General features: G+C 57.5%; 1 protein-coding gene across 1 annotated transcript in view; it reads left to right on the forward strand.

Annotated features, from left to right (window-relative positions):
- The first annotated feature begins 5,554 nt into the window (after positions 1–5,554).
- The window catches only part of LRFN2 (leucine rich repeat and fibronectin type III domain containing 2), a 164,201-nt gene continuing 149,973 nt past the window's right edge, over positions 5,555–19,782 (forward strand). The window contains exon 1 of the mRNA XM_017345105.3: positions 5,555–6,268. The gene's annotated coding sequence lies outside the window, so the exon portion shown is untranslated. The remainder of the gene's footprint in view (positions 6,269–19,782) is intronic.

The following is a 19,782-nucleotide window of genomic DNA, read 5'->3' on the forward strand; positions in this document are numbered from 1 at the left end:
GCCAGCGTGGAGAAGAGCAGTACTCACCTCATAGGGTTTCCGTGAGCATCCAGGGCGATGATCCCGCTTCAGGGCGGAGAGGAGGGGCTGGCACAGAGTCCCGGGGCTCTGCTCTCCCTGTGACACGGCTGCTGGAGGAGCCGCTGGACTGGGCAAGCCCTGGGAGGCCTGTGGGGAGCGCCCCGCAGAGCTGAGAGCTGGGCTCCTTCCCACATTTGCATGGGCCCTGGTCATTGCCCTCTGTGTTCTCTGCTTCAAAGTCACCCTTAAAACTTGAGAGTAACCACAGGAGGCAGCAAGCCGGGGAAGCCGATGGACCCTGTTGTCTTAAGTCCTGCTTCAAACTCTTCTCTGTACTGTTTTTCATCGGATCTCAGAGACCATTTGGCTCCAATTGTCCTATCTTAGAGCTGGAGAAACTGAGGCCCAGGAAGAAGAGCTGCCCACAGCCACACTAAAGAACCCCAAACTGCTTGTTTGCTTGCTTTCTAGATTTATTTATTTATTTGAAAGTCAGGGTTACATAGAGAGAAGGAGAGCCAGAGAGAGAGATAGAGGGGGGGTGTCTTCCATCCTTTGGTTCACTCCCCAATTGGCTGCAACAGCTGGTACTGCCAGGAGCCAGGAGCTTCCTCCGGGTTTTCTCATGTGGGTGCAGGGGCCCAAGGACTTGGGCCATCTTCCACTGCTTTCCCAGGCTACAGCAGAGAGCTGGGTCGGAGTGGAGCAGCGGGGACTAGAACTGGGGCCCATATGGGATGCTGGCACTGCAGGCAGCGGCCTCACCCACTATACCACAGCGCTCTCCCCTCTTGCAGTGTTGCTATCACAGTGATGCCAACTCCCAGGTCTGTGCAGTGGTCGGTGTGGACGGTCTCCACAAAGCCAGTCTTAATGGCCTTGGCCTTCTCTTTCCCCGGGGGTTCGCGGCACTCCAGGCTGCACCAGGTCATTTTGCACTCACTGGCCTCGAGGCTCATGCTGGGAAGGATGCCTTGTTTGTGCACAGGAAGGGTCCTGGGACGTGGACTCAGAGATCTGGCTTGAAATCACGGTGCCTGCTTTGGACTCAGCATCTTTAACTGTAACGAATTGTAATGAACAAGGTCAAGGTCAGGGGAGGCACAGCACCAAGGCTGGTGAGCCTTTCTCTCCAGGAGGAGGCACTGCCCTCTGCCTCCTCTTCTCCCTTCCGGTCCTTAACAAAGCACTAGGTGGTTGGCTGGCGCCGCGGCTCACTAGGCTAATCCTCCACCTGCGGCACCGACACACCGGGTTCTAGTCCCGGTCGGAGCGCCGGATTCTGTCCCGGTTGCCCCTCTTCCAGTCCAGCCCTCTGCTGTGGCCAGGGAGTGCAGTGGAGGATGGCCCAAGTGCTTGGGCCCTGCACCCCATGGGAGACCAGGATAAGTACCTGGCTCCTGCCATCGGATCAGCGCAGTGTGCTGGCTGCAGTGCACCGGCCACAGCAGCCATTGGAGGGTGTGGCAAAGGAAGACCTTTCTCTCTGTCTCTCTCTCACTGTCCACTCTGCCTGTCAAAAAAAAAAAAAAAAAAAAAAAAGCACTAGGTGGTACACAGAGAGACTCAGTGAAGACTGCTCCATTGACGGATCATGATATCCCAGGATTAGCGGGTGCCTGGACACATAAGGAACCCACCCCGGACTGGGGTCTGGGCCAAGAGAATGAGGCTGGGAAGGGAGCCCATTGGGCTTGGGGGAGGGGATGAGGTAACAGAGGGCTTGGGGTGAAAGCAAAGTGCATTTAGAAAACAAAGCCGGGCTAATGGCTGTAGGTGGTGTTACTCCTGGGTTGAGGAATCTGGGAATACATGTGCATACTAATAGGAATTTATTTTGGCTGCTTGTTACCCTAGCATTCAGGGAGGGAGGAGGGGAAGAGGACCTGGCAGAATGATAAGATCTCACCTTGCACCTCCAGAAAGGGCACCCCAGGGCTAGCCTGTGCTCCCATGACACAGCTGTCCAAAGTTGGCAAGGCCTATGGGACAACCTGGGAGTAGGATGGCCTTGTGTCCCTGGGGAAGTTGAGTGACTGCAGCGCTAAGAATTTAGGACTCCCAGCTCCCAATCCAGGGGACAGAATCAGCGGGAGACCCTGAGGCCTACAAGACTGTGTCCTAGGGTCTCTTGTTTTTCATAGGCTTTAATTCATTTAGTTGAGAGACCAAAAGACAAAAGGAAAGAGAGATGGTTCGGTTTGTGTGTGTGTGTGGAAAGGGAGGGAGGGAGGAAGGGAGAGAGAGAGAGGGAGGAGAGAGAGAGAGAGAGAGAATGATATTTCATTCATTGGTTCACTTCCCAAATGCCTGCAATGTCCAGGGCTGGACCAGGCCAGGCCAGAAGCCAGGAACTCCATCCAGGTCTCCCATGTGTGTGGCAAAGACCCTAGCATTCGAGCCATCACTGCCTGTCTCAGGAAGCTGGAATCAAGAAACCAAACTGTGGCTCAAACCCAGGCACCCTGACATGGACGCAGACCTCCCCAGCAGCGTCTTAACTGCCAGGCTAAGTGCCTGTGCTCCAGGGTTTGTCTTGTTCTCCTGGTGCATGAAGCCAGTCTTGGGGCCAAGGGGGCTCCGAGAAGCCACTCGCACATCGCGGGGTCACAGAGAGCACCCCTTCTTTCATGAGCACTTTCTGCAGTCCTGGACCCCTCACTGATTTGTTTATTTATTTATTTACTTATATTTTTATTTTAAAGGCAGAGCAGTGTGTGTGTGTGCCTGTGCACACACACAGGGGGAGAGAGAGAGAGAGAGAGAGAGATCTTCCATCTGCTAGTTCACTCCCCGAATGCCCTCGACTTCTGGGGCTGGGGCAGGCCAAAGTCACAAGCTGTCCTGAACCAGGAAGCCCGCCCATATCTCCCAGGTCAGAGCTGCCATGTCAAGTGCTGCCTTCCTGGAAGTGGAGGCGACCCCTAACCCCAAGCATTCCAAAAGGGGAGCCACTGAGCATGCTGTGTCACCACTTTCCCCACCAGCGCTTTTCAACGAATCTCCTCTCTTTTCTACACTCAGTGGACTCGGACGAAAGTGGTTGCCCATCAGTTATCAAGGCCCAGGCCAAGTCTGCCTCTTGTCCCTCGGCTGAGACCCTGTCTCCCTCCAAACCCTCCTGGGAACTCTTTTTGGATACTCAGATGCTGCGATCTAATTCCTCTCTGCTGTATTCCCAGCAGAAAGCCAAGGGATACGGAAGGGGGAATGGGAGGAGGGGTGATGAGGAGGGTCCGGGAGAGCAGGTGTGGGCTTGGAGTGGGGGATGGGGAGACCTTGGACATTCTTCACATTGAATTCCTGGATTCACAATGGAGTATGGCGAGTGCCCTTCATGTTCAGCCTGAAGCACGAGGCAGCAGAGACCCGGGAGGGCATGTGAAAATATCCCTAAGCACCTGCTGGGAGCTCTCTGGGAATCATTTTTCTGCTCTGCACTTGAATGCCTCAGCTCTAAAATGGAAACAAAGAAGTCCATGCCCAGAGCATGGGGGAGTCCAGCCTGGGCACTGAGAGAGGCGAGAGAGGCACGGGCAAAGATTCAGGAAGTTCAGCACAGGGTCCTTAGATAAATGAAACTGGAGAAGACCTCCATGCCCACCATTACAATGGTGTGGGTGCAAATGCTTTCTCTCATATAGAGTGATGGGGTCACTTCTTCCTGGAGTCCTGGCTCTCCTCTGTGGTGCCAGCAGCCAGTACCACACCAGTGTGGGCCCTCTGGGCTTGCTCAAGGAGCCCAAACTCCCACGATCCGGGATCCAGGTGCAGACTATCTTCTGGGCAGTTTTCCGTGGTAAACGGTGACAGCAAACTGGTTTTCTCTTGGCCTCCCAAGATGCATTTGGGTCTTCACCCTTTTCCACCTGCTGTGGTTCCTCAGGGAGAAAGCACCCAGTCTGGCCCCCTAGAGGGGAAGGGGCTTGTTGCATTGCTCTCCAGCACAACGCCAGGTGAGCATTCAGGCCACCTGATACCCAGCCTGGGGCTGAGGCTGCTTGCATTGAGGCAAGTGTAATTAGAAAAATAGACCAGTGGTTTTCAGAAGTGCCCATGATCCAGGTGCTGGCTCCTCACTGCAATTTGGGAAAACTTCCTGGCCAGGGGAAACACATACCCCACGCGGATGCCTATGTCCCCCCTCCCCTCCCCCTTCCCTTCCCATCTTTTCACACCCCCCTCGTCTCTCAGTCTTCTTGTTTCTCTTCCCTTCTTTCAGCTCGCATTTGGCATCTGCCTCTCTTTGCTTGAGTAGGCTCCCTTCTTCCCAGGGAAGCCCACACCAGGACACCTGGAACTCCTTCCTGGAGGCATCTTTCTTCCCCTCAGGGGTTCAGGAGGGCCTGTCTTCAAGGATCTGCAGTTTTCCTGGAGAGGGCGCCAGCACAGGGGGACCAGCTGCCTGGACTTCTACACAGAGGCAGCACCCGTGTGAACGGAGAGGACACAGGGTCTGGTGCTAAGGATGTGTCCAGTGGAGCCTGGACTGCACATGCTGCCTGTGCCTCCCTGTGGGTGACCGGGGCAGGTGCTTGGGATGCAGTAGCAGAGGGGACCAGAGGGGGTCTGAGCCAGGCTCCCTGGCCCTGGATTTTCCAGCTGCACTGCCAGCAGCAGTCTTGAACATTCGGTTCCTGCAGCCGGAGAGGGGAAAGCGCTTCTCCGAGCACAGGAAGGCAAAGCTCCGGTCCACCTTTTCCCGGAGCTGGAGATGACCCCAGGGGGCAGAGGGGATAAGCCAGACAGGCGCGCCCTGGTGCAGACCCAGGACTCCCGATTCTAAGGCCACAGTCTGCTTCCAGGAGAGGCTCCACTGCCTACCACGTGCTTTGGACAAGTCACTTTGCTGGGCTGTAGTTTCCTTCCGTGTCAAATGGGAGCTCCGCGAAGAGCAGACAGCGCGAGTCCTGAGGGCGCTGTGCAAACACTCGGCGCCACTGCACATCTCCTGGGCTCTTGGAATATTCAGGACGAGTGAAAGTACGGGCGCCTCCCGCCGGCGCACCCTTTCGTGGGGGCCCCGGCTAGAGGGCAGGATCCGGAGCTGGGCTCCAGGGCTGGGTGGGCGCCATCCTCCCAGCCCCCACGCGCAGCCTGGGGCGGGCGCGGTCGGCTTTTCCTCCGGCAGGCGGCGGACTGACGGATGCGCGGCGCGCTCCGCACGTGAGGCAGCAGCACCCGCGCGGGCTGCGGCGGCGCAGCCCAGGCCGCCCGGCTCGCCTGGCGCAGGGCTGCCCGTGTCACCGGGCCGCAGAGCCCGGCCCTCCCGGTTCCCGGGGCTCACGACCCGTCTGCCGCCCTCCCTGCCCGCAGCCTCCACCCATCCCCGCCCCCACCCCGCCGGCCCCGCGCCACTGCTGCCAGCACCGCGGATCCCTCGGGCGCCGGCGGCCGCGGTGTGGGTGTCGGTCGGCGCGGAAGCGGGTGCGCTCGGCGGCGGGCCGGGTGGCGGGCGCGCGGCTGGCTCAGGGGTCCTGCAGCTCCGCGGGCCGCCGCTGGGGGCTGCCGCGCCGGGGAGCTCGGCGGGGACGGCGCGCACGGCCACCGGGCTCCTGGGCGCCTCCGGCCGGGGGCTTTCTCCACCGCTGGCCCTGCGCTGCCTCTTGCAGCCGGTGCGGCTCCCTCCAGGATCCTGGCGTGTGATCGCTCTGCGTGTGCGTGTGTGTGTGTGCGTGTGAGAGAGGGGAGAGAGAGCGGGAGAGCGCGCGCGCGTGTGTGCGCGCGCGGGGGGCAGCGTGCATGCAGCGAGTGCGGGGGAGTGTGTTTGTGTGTGTGCATGTGGGTGTGAGTGCCTGGCTCCTTCTCACTCCCTCTCCCTCTACACACACACACACACACACACACACCCCGCCAGGCTCGTCTGAACTTGAAGGCGCCCCACATTCTACGATGCCGGAGGTTCCCGGGAATGCCCGTGGGTCTTCGATCTGGTAGATCCTCTCGGCGTCTTCCTCGGGGAGAGATGATCTTTTCTTTCCTTTTTTAAAAATCTGGACGCGAAGAGAACAAGTTGTGCTTCCCCCTGCTCCTCGCTAAATGCCATGGATATAACTGAATAAGCCGCTCAGGGCTCTCCCCGCGTGGACGTCCGTGGCCACCATCTGCCTGCCTTCGCCGGAGCCGGAGGGCTTAGCTCCAGACTGTGGCGGGCGCGGAAGGATGCGCGGCCGAGCCGGGGAGCCCGGGCGCCCCGCCGAGCCGGCCTCGGAGCCCCGCAGCCGGGGGTAGATGCTGCCTCGCCCAGGTGAGTGGCCGCCGCCGCGGCTCCGCGATCCCGGGCAACCGCGCGAGCTGGGCGCGGGGCTGGACGCGCCCGAGGGAACGGGGAACTTTGCATCCCCTTTCTTTTTCACTTGACGACTCCCCTCGTCTTTGGGGGCTCCTGCCGACACCCGCTTGTCTTCTGGCCATTCGTATCACGAGAGGTTTCCTCTTGCTTTCTGATTTTTGATAGCGGGGGTGAAAAATCTGGCGGGGAGCGCGGGACGAGTGGGTCCGCGCGAGGCCGGGGAGCCGGCGGGAGAGGCGCGAGCCACGGGCGGATGGAGAACTTTGCTGCCAGACCACTCTGTTGCACCCGCGAGGCCTGCTGGAGCCATGGCTGGGGGCTCCCTGCGAGCTCTGCGCGCTGGGTGGGGTGCGCTAGCGCCAAGTGCGGCGGGGCCCACTCGGCACCGAGGGAGGGCAGGCCGGCAGGGTTGCAGTTTGGGGCGGCGGGCAAGGCAGGCTCAGGGAGCCGATCCTGGCCTCAGGCAGATCGCAGGGACATGGCGAGGAGGGTGGGTTGTGTGTGCAGCGTGGGGCATCAGAATGGCATGATGAAGCAATATGGAAACTGGCATCAGGCATGCCCGAGTTGATAGGTCTCCGTCTGCTACCCATCCCTGCCCTGGTTCTCAGGTTGGCCTGGGCAGGGAGGAGGGAGAGAGGCAAAGGCAGGCAGTGCCCGCCCGCCTGGCATGGACCTTCCCAGGCAGTACCCTGCCCACCTAGCCGGCAGCTCCGTACAAAGGACACAGCCAGTGAGTTTGAGGAGCAGGGGCAGAGCCTAGAGAGAGACAGTGAGGCTAGAGAGAGAGGAGGGAGCCTGCGCACAGACCGCAGAGGGAGTGAGCCAGTCGGATGCCAAGTGCACCCAGACAGCCTCACACAGACAGACAGACAGCCACCTGCAGGGAGAGGAAGCTAGTCCCAGCCTGCATTCTGAGCTGGAGTTACCGGCATGGCTGTAGATGCTGACCCTCTGCCCTGGCCACAGCAGAGTGTGTGTGTGTGTGTGTGTGCGTGCGTGAGCACGCGTGTGTTTCCCAGGGAGGAGGCAGCTGTGGTTTCCATGGCCTGATTGGCTTTGCCGGGCCTGGGGAGGGGGCGGCTTTAGAAAATTGACCCTCACGGCTGGGGAGGAGCTGAGCTAGGGAGGAAAATGCCATTCCCTGGGATGTGAAGTTCCTGGGAACAGTGGGCTGGGTTTTAGGTGGGCGGCTGCACAGAGTGGGGGCCGTCTTGGAATTCCTAGTGGGGTGCTGAGGTCGGGATGGTGGTGAAAGGAGAGAAGAGGAAACGGGGCGCTGGGGGTGTGCCCTTGGCTGGCCGCCGCCCTGGGTGAAGAACCATGCTGCCTCCGGACCCCAGGGCGTGGGTCTTGCTTGTGGGGTGTGATCGGAGGCCAAAGGGTGGTGCCGGGAGGACGAGGAGCCCCCGGAGGCCTACACGGGGAGCCCTCTGCCTCTGCAGACCAGGCCAGCTGCCCTGGGCTCTCCTGCTGACGCTGGCCTGTCGTCCCTCCCTAACGACTGAGGCTAGGAGTGCACAGTTCCACCTCCCGGCCTCCTCACTTGCTTCTTTTTGCTCCTTTGGAGTTTCTGGTCTAATTCCCACCCAGGAATGTAATTTCTTAGTGTCCTGGCCTCCCCCTGGGGAACGCAAACGGCAAACTCGGCATTTCCGTGAGCAGCCTTGGGCAGAGCGGCTCAGGAGGAGGTCGGCTCCCAGCTCTGTCTCTGTCCAGCGGCAGCGGCAGGTGCCTGCTGGTTGGTCGCAGGCTCAGACTCAGCCTCGCAGGCCCAGAAATGTGAGACACTGGGGAGGCAGCTGGGCAGGGAGCTCCTGGGAGGCCAGGCTAAGGGGGTGGGGGGGGTGAGGGAGGAGGATGGGGGAGGCTGGATGGGGTGAGAAATGCAGACCTGTGGGTGGGGCCACAGAGAACCCTGCAGCCTCTGGCCACCCAAACCCTGGTTTGGCTCCACTGCAGTTCCAAAGTAAAATCAAGGACCCAGGCACTCTGGCTTCCATCTGCCAGCTTGCCAAGGTCCTCCTGCCCGCGGGCTGGAGCAGGTTCTCTCTCCTCATTGCTGGTGGTGGCCAGCAGGGTACAGAAGCTTCCATGCGCCTGGCTTACTCGGAGACACTGGAGAAAAGAGTTGGAAATACGGTTGTTTTCGGAAAGTCTCCAGTCCTGAGTACAATTGTTGGCAACTGGAGATTTCACAGCCTGACGGGGAAGGTTGCTAGACTGAAAGCAGAGATACGGAGCAAAACACCGCCTGTGATGGCCAAGTGGAATTGGACCGTGAACAAGAGCAACAGGGATTTGTGTGTTTCACAATGTGTCTTTGGGCAGGGCTGGCGTTTCAGGGGCTGGTGCATTTGAAGGGCTGGTGTTGTCATATAACGGAGTAAAACTTGAACTTGGAGGGTCTGGGTTCAAATGCAGTCTTCCACATCTTTGTGGGTTATCTGCTCACAGCTTCACGTTCTTTTCTGGTGGAATGAAATAACAGTGTGTGCCCCACAGCAGTGATGTGACCTGGCCTTTCTCTGTCTCCAAGCCCCTTGGGGGAGTGGGAGAGGCCTCTGGAGACAGGGGGAACGGTACGCCCAGCTCCCCCGGCCCAGGGAGCTGCTGGGAGGGTGCGATGCCATGGTGTGTGTAAGCTGACCATGAAAAGACCCCAGGAAGCCCTCCAGGAAGTTTTGAGAATCGACAGTCAAGAAGCAAACTTCACCTCTGGGCCCTGGCACCTGCTCCTCCCCCCTTGTTTGCTCTGACTTTTTACAGCCTTGTACATTTGCTCAGGTCGGTTCTGTGTCACAGGTGTCACTTGTCACCCTTTCCAGCCTAGGGCTCGAGTGTGAAATCTCCCCCAAAATCCAGCCGGCCCTCTTTCTCACTCTTCCCCTTCCTCTTCTGAGAATGGAGTGACTGTGTACAGCCCCGCCTGGGGCCTGAACCTGGGCCTGTCAGTGGAGCTGGAGAGGGGCTCAGACCCCCTCCCTGGGTGTTTAACAGGTGCTGTAACCAGGGAACTAACTGCATCATGATGGACAGGCCTACCACAAGGTGTTTCTTAGGGAGCAGGGATTCAGGTCTGAGGATAAACAGGGAGGGTAGCCTCGTCCAGCCTGCTCAGGGTGAGGGTAGTCAGCAGGGCTTCTTGGAGGAAGTGGTGATTTTAGGATCAGTAAAAGCCCACTGAAACCAATTAAAAGTGAGTCTTATTTTCTCATAAATTTTCAGAGGACCATGGGGATTAGGGGAATTTAAGAGGTAGGCTGGATATTGTTTTCATTTTTTTTAAAAAGATTTATCTGTCTATTTATTTATTTGAAAGGCAGAATTACAGAGAGAAAAAGGACAGAGAGAAAGGTCTTCCATCCACTGGTTCACTCCCCAAATGGCCCAAACCGCTGGGACTGGGCCAGGCTAAAGCCAGGAGCCAGGAGCTTCTTATAGGTCTCATGTGGGCGCAGGGGCTCAGGCACTTGCACCATCTTCCACTGCTTTCCCAGGCACGTTAGCAGGGAGCTGTATTGGAAGTAGAGCAGCCGGGACTTGAACTGATGTCCATATGGGATGCCGGCATTGCCGGCAGCAGCTTTATCTGCTAAGCCATAGCACCAGCCCCAGACCGGAGAGTCTAAGGCATGTTTTCAGGGCCACTCCTTCAAGCAGTTTCTTGATTCTGATTGTGTGTAGGCATACTGCTAAGAGATCCACAGGAATATATCCGTGAGTTCTCCCACTGTTGTAAACTGGCCAGGGCCTCTCTTCACTTACAGACAAGGAAACTGGGGTTCAGGGCAGCTGGGTACTTGCCAGTAGCTCCCACATGGCCAATGTGTCACTGACCCTCGTGGCTGTCTCCCTTCAAAGCTCACACTTGTGGACTGCTGCTGGCCCCGAGGGGCTCACTGGCAGGTGTCTGAGATGGGCACCTCTCTCAGCCCCTTCTGGACCCTGGGCCTGGCTGGGGAGGCCACAGCAGAGCTTCTACCAGAGGTACCTTGCCCAACAATCCTTTCTTTGGGCAGCCCCACCCGCCCTGCTACTCATGACCACGAGCTTCAAAGCCCTGTTGAGTGGTCACACGCCCTCTCCAAACCAGCCTGAGAGTGGGATGATGGAGTGAGCACTGGACTTCGAGTCAGGGGAGCCAGCCCTGCCCCCTGTGTGATGGGAGCTGGAGCCAGCTGGCCAGTGCTTGGTTTCTTTAATGGAGCAGGACGCCAGTGTTTCTCCCAGGGTGGCATCCTCTGGGCAGGTGCCTCCTAGAGGGAGAGGCCTTTTAGCACTCAGGGTGACAAGTGTGACCCTTTCCTCACTTAAGACCAAGTCACTAAAACGTCACGGGGGATAGTCCCCAGGTGGGGGCTTCCGTGTGTCAGTTTTGTATGGGACTGCAGTGAACAGGGAACAGGCCTGACAGCCTGCCTGGGTGCTGAAGAACCTTCAGGGCTGTGGGTGTGAAGCGTGCTGGTTCAGCGGCTGCTTGGGATGCCCACACCCCGTCCGGGAGCTCTGGCTCCCTGTTCCAGCTTCCGGCTAACGCACACCCTGGGAGGCAGCAGGTGATGGCTCAGACGTGGGGGTCTCTGCTGCCCATGTGGGACTCCAGATTGACATGGGGCTCCTGGCATATGTGGGAGACCCAGAGGGAGTTCCTGGCTCCTGCCTTTGTGTTTGGGGAGTGAACCAGCAGCTGGGAGATCTCTCTCTATCTCTCCCTGTCTTTCATATGGAAAAAAGAGTGTTTCATTATATTAACAACAACAACAAAAAACTTGCAGGAGAGGGGCACGCCTTCCAACTGGCTGGGTAGGAAGGGGCACACCGGCACAGGTGGACTTTGCTGTTGTAAGCAGGTGGCTGTCACGGAAGGAAAGGGTGTAGGGGAGGGAGAGGGCGCTGTCCTTAGGCCAGTGCTTCCCGCCTTTTCTTCTCTGTTGCTCCTTTGGTTGAGGCTTGTTGGAGAATTTTTTCCCCCCTAATCACAGCCTGAAATTTTAATACCACAGAGAACCACTATCTCTCTATATACTGAATGTATATCTGCATTTTATACCAAAACGAAGGGGTGTGTGTATGTGTGTGTGTGTGTGGTCTCCACGAACAACTTTGAGCCCCTATTGGGGTCAGTATGGCCCCCGTTGGGAATGAGTGCCTTGGGGGTAACCTACTCGGGTTAGGAGAGGAGGAGTGAAGAGGGAGAATCAGGGAGAAGGTGAGGAAGGCAGATTCGCTCGCACCTGCTACCCCAGAGCTGTCCGTGGACCAGCAGGCTCGGCATCACTTGGGAGCAGGTTACTCCCGGGCCTGCTGGATAGGAATCTCTGTTTCATCAAGCTGGGCGGGGGGTAGGTTGGACACAAGGCCCGTCTCTGCATGGAAGGTCAAAGAAGAGGAGATAAGGAGCCAAGGACTGGAGATAACCGTGTTCTGGCTCACCTGGCGTGTGAAACTGTCAAGTTCAAATACAGCAGGCAAGTTAAAATCACAACACAGTCCCCCCGCATCCTAATTTATCAGTTTGCATTCTCTCTATGCTATTTCTGTGCATTGCAACTGGAGGTTGTATAGGAGGCGTGGGGGTCCTGCAGAGGACACCCAAGGCTGTGACAACAGAAAGCGGGACACCTAGATCTGGAAGGGCTGGGCCTGTACTTGCTTGAACATCCCCAAGGGTCAAGGGTAAAGGGGACTGGGCCAGCCACAGCTGTAGAGATAAGACATGGTGTTAGGCTGTGTCTAGCCACATGAACCAACCAAACCGTACACCTGTAATTCATCAGCCTTCCTGGGATGGTCTTCAGTGCCTCCCAGGTCTCCCTGGTGGCTGGCCAGTATTAATGGGGCAGCTGTGAAACCTAGGAGATGACGAAGCCCCCCAGCCTGGCTGTTCGGAGCTTAGTGCACTTACTCTGGGCTGGCAGGAGCTAAGGTGCGGTCCTTGGGCCCACACATGTCACAGCGGAGAGCCGAGCCTTGCTGTCAACCTCTCCCCTCTCTGTGTCGCTCCCAGGTCCTCTTCCCTCACATGTCTCTTCCTCCAGCCAGCTGGAGGGAGGTGCAGTCTCTCCCTCGTGCTTCAACCATGGTCTCTAAGACGCCTCCTTGGGAATTGAAACCTACTTGGTCTCCCTTTTCTCCTTCCCCGGGCCTCACTTCCCACCCCTTATCTCCAGTCCTGGTTCTCTGCTTCCCAGCCGGTCTGTCCGAGTCCGCTTCCCTAGCAAGGCCACTCTGCTTAGGCAAGGTGAGGAGAGGAGCTCACTGCATTCAGTCGGGGATGATCAGGGAGGCTGTGGCTTCAGGATGAATGAGACGCTGCTGTTACACAACTCTGTCTGGTCCCCCAGATGTGTCATTTGGTCATTCAGCCTGCAGGCCTTGGAGAAGGTTGGGGAGTGAGCCAGGCTCAAGCTAGGCCTTAGGGCTTGGTATCTGATGAGAGAGAGAGAGAGAGAGAGAGAGATATGTAGCGACCCCAAAAGGATGACGGCAGTGAGAATAAACTCTTGGAAGCCCCTAGAGAGGACCACCAAGGATCTCAAGATGAGGCCCCGTTATTCCGAAAAGGTATTGAGGAATCCTGGATGGACAAAGCTGATCCCTTGACTCCATACCCCTGTCGTGATGCCACTCAAATACCCAGAAAGGACCTGGGCAGAGGAGAGGGAAGACGGATGGGGCCCCCGGGTCATGGAGATCGAAGATTAGAGAGCCTGCTACCGCACAAGGCCCCCTGGCTGGGGTGCAGAGGAAGCTGGGGTGCACCCTCCTTGCAGCCCTGCCAGGATCTGCTCAGTGACTCTGAGCAGCCCCTGCCCCTCCCTGCTCTCACCTGTGGAGCAGGGCCTTTCCCAGCTCGGAGAGTTGACCCTTGGATTTGCCAGTTCACAGACCAGCCTCAGAGATGCTTCTGCTGAGTCATCTAGGCTTGGGAGTGACTTGGCTGGAGTCCCCCTACTGAACACCTACTGCGTGCCAGTGCTGTGAGGAGGCATTGTGTCTCCAGTCCATGTGTACACACAGCCTTCGGATGTACTGGTCATTGGATTTATTCTCCTGCATTTTTGGAACCCCTTCTGTGGACTCTAGGACTTGGTGGGGTCAGGGGGTGGTTGGTGTGTGTGTGTGTGTGTGTATGTGTGTGTGTGTGCACTCAGGTTCAGCAGGTCACATATGATTAAACCTTAAAGTAAAACTGACAGTGGTGATGGTAATGGGGGTGGTGGTGACAATGCTGATGGTAGTGGTGATGGTGATGGTGGTGATGGCAGTGGCAGTGATGGTGATGATGTATCATGATAGTGATGGTTGTGTTGTGATGATGTATCATGACAGTGGTGGTGGTGATGGTGGTGGTAGTGGTGATCATGGCAGTGGTGGTGACGATGCTGATGACAGTGGTGATGGTGATGGTGGAGGTGGTGACAATGATGATAGTGGTGGTGATGGTGGGGCAGTAGTGGTGATGATGCTGATGATAGTGATGATGGTGGTGATGGTGATGGTGGTGGTGATGGTGGTGGTGATGGTGATGATGGTGGTGGTGGTGGTGATGATGGTGGTGACAGTGGTGATGGTGGTGACAGTGGTGATGGTGGTGGTGGCGATGGTGATGGTTGTGGTGGTGATGATGGTGGTGATGGTGGTGGTGGTGGTGATGGTGATGGTGGTGGTGGCGATGGTGATGGTTGTGGTGGTGATGATGATGGTGGTGATGATGGTGGTGGTGGCGATGGTGATGGTAGTGATGGTGGTGGTGATGGTGGTAATGGTGATGGTGGTGATGGTGCTGATGGTGACGGTGGTGATGGTGGTGGTGGCGATGGTGATGGTGGTGATGATGATGATGGTGGTGATGGTGGCGATGGTGATGGTGGTGGTGGAGATGGTGATGATTGTGGTGGCGATGATGATGATGGTGGTGATAGTGGTGGTGGTGGCGATGGTGGTAGCAATGGTGATGGTGGTGGTGGCGATGGTGATGGTGATGGTGGTGATGATGATGATGGTGGTGATGGTGGTGGTGATGGTGATGGTGACAGTGGTGATGGTGGTGAAGCTCACTTGAGACAGACTCAGAAGTTGTCTCCTCTGATCCCTTCGCCTATCCTCCCCCTGCTAAGCTGATATTTTACCCTCTCACCCAAATGGAAACTGATGGGATGAAGAGATTGAGGTCATGGCCCCAACTTAAGGGCAGCTGGCCCTCAAGGGACCATTTAATCTTCCTCCTGGCTTGGGTACTTGCGTCACAAGGCTGATCTGGGGGGGAAGGGGCGTGGAGGGGAGAGACCCTAGAATAGACATAAGTCCTGGAGCCTCTGCCCAGAGCCACAGCCGCTAAGCCCTTGATGAATGAGGCCCTTTGCAGAGAGCACAATTCCTGAGGCCCACAGGAGTGACAGCCTGGGATGACACTGCTGGCAGGGGACTGTGATGGCAGGACAGAGCAGCTGACAGTGGACAGGGTCGTCTCCTATGCTTGAGAAGCCATTGTCTGATGAGGGATGGCCTGCCCTTGTCCCTGGGGAGCCTGCGTCTGAGGAGCAGGATGGAGCAGGCACACAGGGCACAGTCTTAGGGAACAGTGAGGCACTCACACGCGTGGATGGATGGACAGGGAGCGGGTGTGCCTGGGCCCCCGATGTCAGGCCTACACTGTGCTCTGTTTTCCTGGAGTGGAGAACCTGAGTAGGTTACGCTCTTTGAGCCTCAGTTTCCTCATCTGTAAAATGGGAATAGTGATGGTTGTTGGCGGAATTAAATGAATTAGCCTCTAAATGTGCTTGGAGCAGAACCCGAAGCACAGTGAACATGAGGTAAGTGTGGTCTGTTAGTAGTAGTGGAGGGAACTGCAGAATTTTCCTAACCCCAGTGAGGGATGGCCAGGGACCTGCCTTCCCAATGCGCCTTTCAAACAACGACCTCTTCAAGTGCCCCCCCCCCCCATCTGTGGGGACGTCGTGATTCCCTTGGGGTTGCATTTGACCTTTCCAGCCGTCCTCTTAGGCAGGCAGGGTGGCCCGTGGGACAGTAGCCTTTTTGCCTGAGGGTGAGCATGGGCACACAGAGGGTTGCTTTTATTGATTTGTTCATCTGTTTGCGTCATGCCTCCCAGCCACGCCGTGAGCTTACAGGGGCGCTGGAGCACAGGGTTTTGAGCGACCGCGGCTGACGATGGACTGGGGACTGGGCTTCCCTCCTGGGCCCTAGATATGTGGGGGTCAGATTGCTGAGGAAACAAGCCACGCATTGGGGCATTGGGGGAGAATCTACGTTGTGTTCCAGGCCCGCAGGCCGAGGCGGGGCCTCCTCAGAAGGCGGGCTGTGTGCATACAGCGGCCGGGCCGCAGGGCCTGGCTCACCTAGAGCTTTGAGACGTTGTCAGGATGCTCCTGGGTGAGGGGGGCTGGTAGTGCGCCCTGGGAGGCAAGGGTGCCACAGGGGCCACTCAGGAGGGGACAAAGAGATAGGCAGCCCGGACGGGAGCCTTCTGTCCAGGAACGGGGTGCAGGGAGAAGGCCGGAAACCTCCCCAGGGGCTTGAGTCCTGCCCCCAGCAGCCCTAACAGCCTTGTCCCAGGGCTGCTCTCCAAGGTTTGGGTTTGAAGGAGCTGGAAAAGCATTTGGTCCAGGACCCAGGAGAGGGATGAGGACCCCCAGCAGGGAGAACTCAGATGCAAAGGAGGCATGCGTGTGAAGTTGGAGCTTCCACTCAGGAGCTGGGGTGCAGGCGTGGATCCTGGGCCGGTGTCTGGCACAGGACGTGCAGTGATGAAGGGAGGCAGCTATGTGACCCTGGGAAGGAGACAGGAGTCAGGGAGGCAGTGAAGGCTGGAAGGAGGAAGCAGGAGGAGCCCCAGGAGGAGAGCTGGGGAGGGACTGGACGGGTGCCCAGGCCCCCTGGTTGTTCCCGGGACAGAGCCAGCCCAGCCCAGAATCCCTCTCTCCAGCGGGAGAAGTCAAGGCCCCAAGCTCATTGCAGAATCCATTCTGTAAATCTCAGGCCATGTAAATACAGCGCATAATTTGGAGGCACTGCAGGTACCTGCGGCTCTAGGCGAAAGCCCAGGCAGGAAGAGCGAGCCGAGGATCATGCGTTACAGGGAAGGCTGGCGAGGTGAGTGATCTGCGGCCCGGCCGCCCTGCTGCTCCCCGGCGCTGGGCTGATGGTTCCTGTATATTGGCTTTTAAAGCACAGCACAGCATTGATTCCCTGCTCCTTCACTTGAGCGTACCCCTCTCTGTCCTGTCTCTCTCGTCTGTTTGTCTTGTCGCTCACTCTCCGTTGGCTTTTGAGGCAAGCTGTTACCCATATCGTGGTCCCTATGGTGTTATGTTTACATTGCACCCCTTCCCCATCCGTGGCATTTCATGTACTTGATGGCCCTGCTTGTCACCACCCTCATCTGTGCGCCCAGGGCAGCGAGGACTTGTCTCTGTTCCAAGTGAGGGAGCTACAGCTGCAGAAGCCCAGGTAGTGACCAGGTGGTGCTTGGGTGACACCGTTTCTGACTGCGGGAGTGACTGCTCCCAGCTTCTGTTCTTTCATAAGCAGCTAGCTGGTGCTCACTTGTGATCCTGGGTGGTGGATGCTCTTAGTGGTTCCTTTTTTTTTTTTTTTTTTTGGACAGGCAGAGTGGACAGTGAGAGAGAGAGACAGAGAGAAAAACCTTCCTTTTTGCCATTGGTTCACCCCCCAATGGCTGCTGCAGCTGGCGCGCTGTGGCCGGCGCACCACGCTGATCCGAAGCCAGGAGCCAGGTGCTTCTCCTGGTCTCCCATGGGGTGCAGGGCCCAAGCACTTGGGCCATCCTCCACTGCACTCCCTGGCCACAGCAGAAAGCTGGCCTGGATGAGGGGCAACCGGGACAGAATCCGGCGCCCTAACCGAGACTAGAACCCGGTGTGCCGGTGCTGCAGGTGGAGGATTAGCCTAGTGAGCCGCAGCGCCGGCCAGTGGTTCCTTTACATTTGAGGAAATGGAGGCCCGAGTGGTGCTTGTCCATGGTCACTAGCTTGGGCTCAGGCCTGAGCAGCCAGTTTTGAGCCCGCACCCTTAACCACGTCCATGCTGTCACACGCTGTGACCCCTGAGCTGGGGCGGGATGGGGTGGCTTCCTGGATCTCTGTATAATTCCATTGCACTCAAGGGACGCTGTGGCAGTAGGAAGTCCCCCAGAGCAGGCAGCGGTGCTCCTCTGGGCCCAACAGCCTCTGTTGTGTCCCCGGAGTGAGGCTGAAGGGCAGGTGCAGGGTTGTGGTGGGAGCCCTGGCTGGGGGGTTCAGGTGCTGGCTGCCCTCCTTTCCCGTGTCTATGGAAGGAAGCTGCTGTCCCAGCTCCTGCGAGTCTCCCTCAGCTCTGCCTTTGTGTATTACCCATGCCCTTTGGTCAGAAGCAAAGTTGCTTGGGGTTCAGGCCCCTCTCTCAGCTGGCCTGGCTCCCAGGGCCTCTGCACGCTTTGTGGGGTGCAGCCCTGTCCTCCCTGGCGGCCGGTGGTGAGGAATCCCTGCTGAGTGCTGCCCTCTGTGGCCCCACCTGAGGCTCCTGAGCCCGAGCAGATGTTTGCGGGGGACACTGGTGCAGGCTGCATGGGCGTAAGGCACCCTGCCTCTCCTGGCTCACCTGCCCCCCGCCCCCCATTCTAAGAACGCGCTGCTGTGGCTTCAGTCCCAGCCATATTGTGCAGCTTGCCATGGCCTAGGTGCTCATGGCCCTGTCCCCAGGGCTAACTCATGGGGAAGGGGAGGTGGACAGTCTAGGGGACAGTCAGCGCTTGTATGTTGGCAGAAGCCTAGCACAATAAATGAAACCCAGGACCCAGACAGCCTGGGCTCAAATATCGGCCATTCCACTGAGGAGTTGTGTGACCCTGGGCAAGGTGTTTGCCTTTCTGAGCCTCAGTTTCCCCTTCTGTAAAGCAGGGCTTATGTCAGTACCTAATGGATAGGGTTGTTGTTTGTATCAAGGGAGCCAACATTCATAACATGCTGCCTGGGCCAGCATATGGTGTATATTACGCGAGTGTTTCCTGGTGCCGTAATTTATGTGCAATCCCTCATTTTGTCTCTTTGCAAAGTAGGTGCTCCCTCCCTTTATGGAGATGTGAACCTGAGCTCGAAACAGCCATGCACTCTGTCCCAGGTCTGCAGTGACCACCTGTCCTGGCACCGAGGGGGTTTCTGGGGTGCAAGACTTGTCATGTTAGGAAGATTCCAGGCCAACTGGATAAACTGTTCACTCTACCCAGGTCACCCAGCAAAGGCGTGGCTGAGCCAGGATCTGAGCCCTCTGGTGTCCGGGCCGTGGCCCTGCCCTCTCGGGACACTCCTCCGGGGTGGTGCTGCTCCTGGGCGCCCACACTTTGGGAGCAGGTTTCTGTCTTATCTCACTGGTCCATCAGGCACTCTTGTTCACATTATGCCCAGCAAGAAACTGAGACACAGAGGAAAAGTAACTCAGGGTCACTGCCCAGGCCACCTGACATCAGCGTCCCACACCCCTGTCCCCTCTGCTACAGGACCCCCAGCCCTGGCTTCCAGATCTCCTTACACAGGCGTGGTCTCATATCTTCAGCTCCTTGGCCCGTGGAGTAGTCAGGGCAGGTATTGTATCCTGGTTTTAAAAAGTTTTATTTTTTTAATTAAAAAAGATTTTAAGGGGTCAGGTGTTGTGGCTCAGTGGGTTAAACTGCAGCTCGGACGCCCCCGCCCATATGGAAGTGCTGGTTCAAGTGCCGGCTGCTCCACTTCTGACCCAGCTTCCTGCTAATGCACCCTGGGAGGCAGCAGATGACGGCTCAAGTGCTTGGGCTCCTGCCACTCATATGGGAGACCCAGATGGAGCTTCCAGTTCCTGGTTGTGGCCTTGCCCAGCCCTGGCTGTTGTGGGCATGGGCTTTTGGAGAGTGAACCAGCAGAGGAAGCTCTCTCTCTCTTTCTTTTTATTTATTTACTTATTTTTGAAGATTTATTTATTTATTTGAAAGAGTTACACACACACACACACACAGAGAGAGAGAGAGAGAGAGCGAGAGAGAGGTCTTCCATCCACTGGTTCATTTCCCAGATGGCCGCAACAGCCAGGAGCCAGAAGCCAGGAGCTTCTTCCAGGTCTCCCATGGGGGTGCAGGGGCCCAAGGACTTGGGTCATCTTCTACTGCTATCCCAGGCCATAGCAGAGAGCTGGATTGGAAGTGGAGCAGCCGGGTCTTGAACCAGCACCCATATGGGATGCCGGAACTTCAGGCCAGGGTGTTAACCCCCTGCGCCACAGCGCTGACCCCTCTCTCTTTCTATCTCTCTGTCACTCGTCTTTCAAGCAAACAAAAATGAATAATGAACATTAAAAAACTTATTAGAGAGACATACAGAAAGAGGAGAGAGAGAACTCCCATCTACAGGTTCACTCCCCTGTTGCCTGCAGTAGCCAGGGCTGGGAGACGGGAACACAATCACAATCCAGGCTTC

This window comes from Oryctolagus cuniculus, chromosome 5 (genome assembly GCF_964237555.1).
Source record: "Oryctolagus cuniculus chromosome 5, mOryCun1.1, whole genome shotgun sequence".
NCBI classification, from domain to species: domain Eukaryota; kingdom Metazoa; phylum Chordata; class Mammalia; order Lagomorpha; family Leporidae; genus Oryctolagus; species Oryctolagus cuniculus.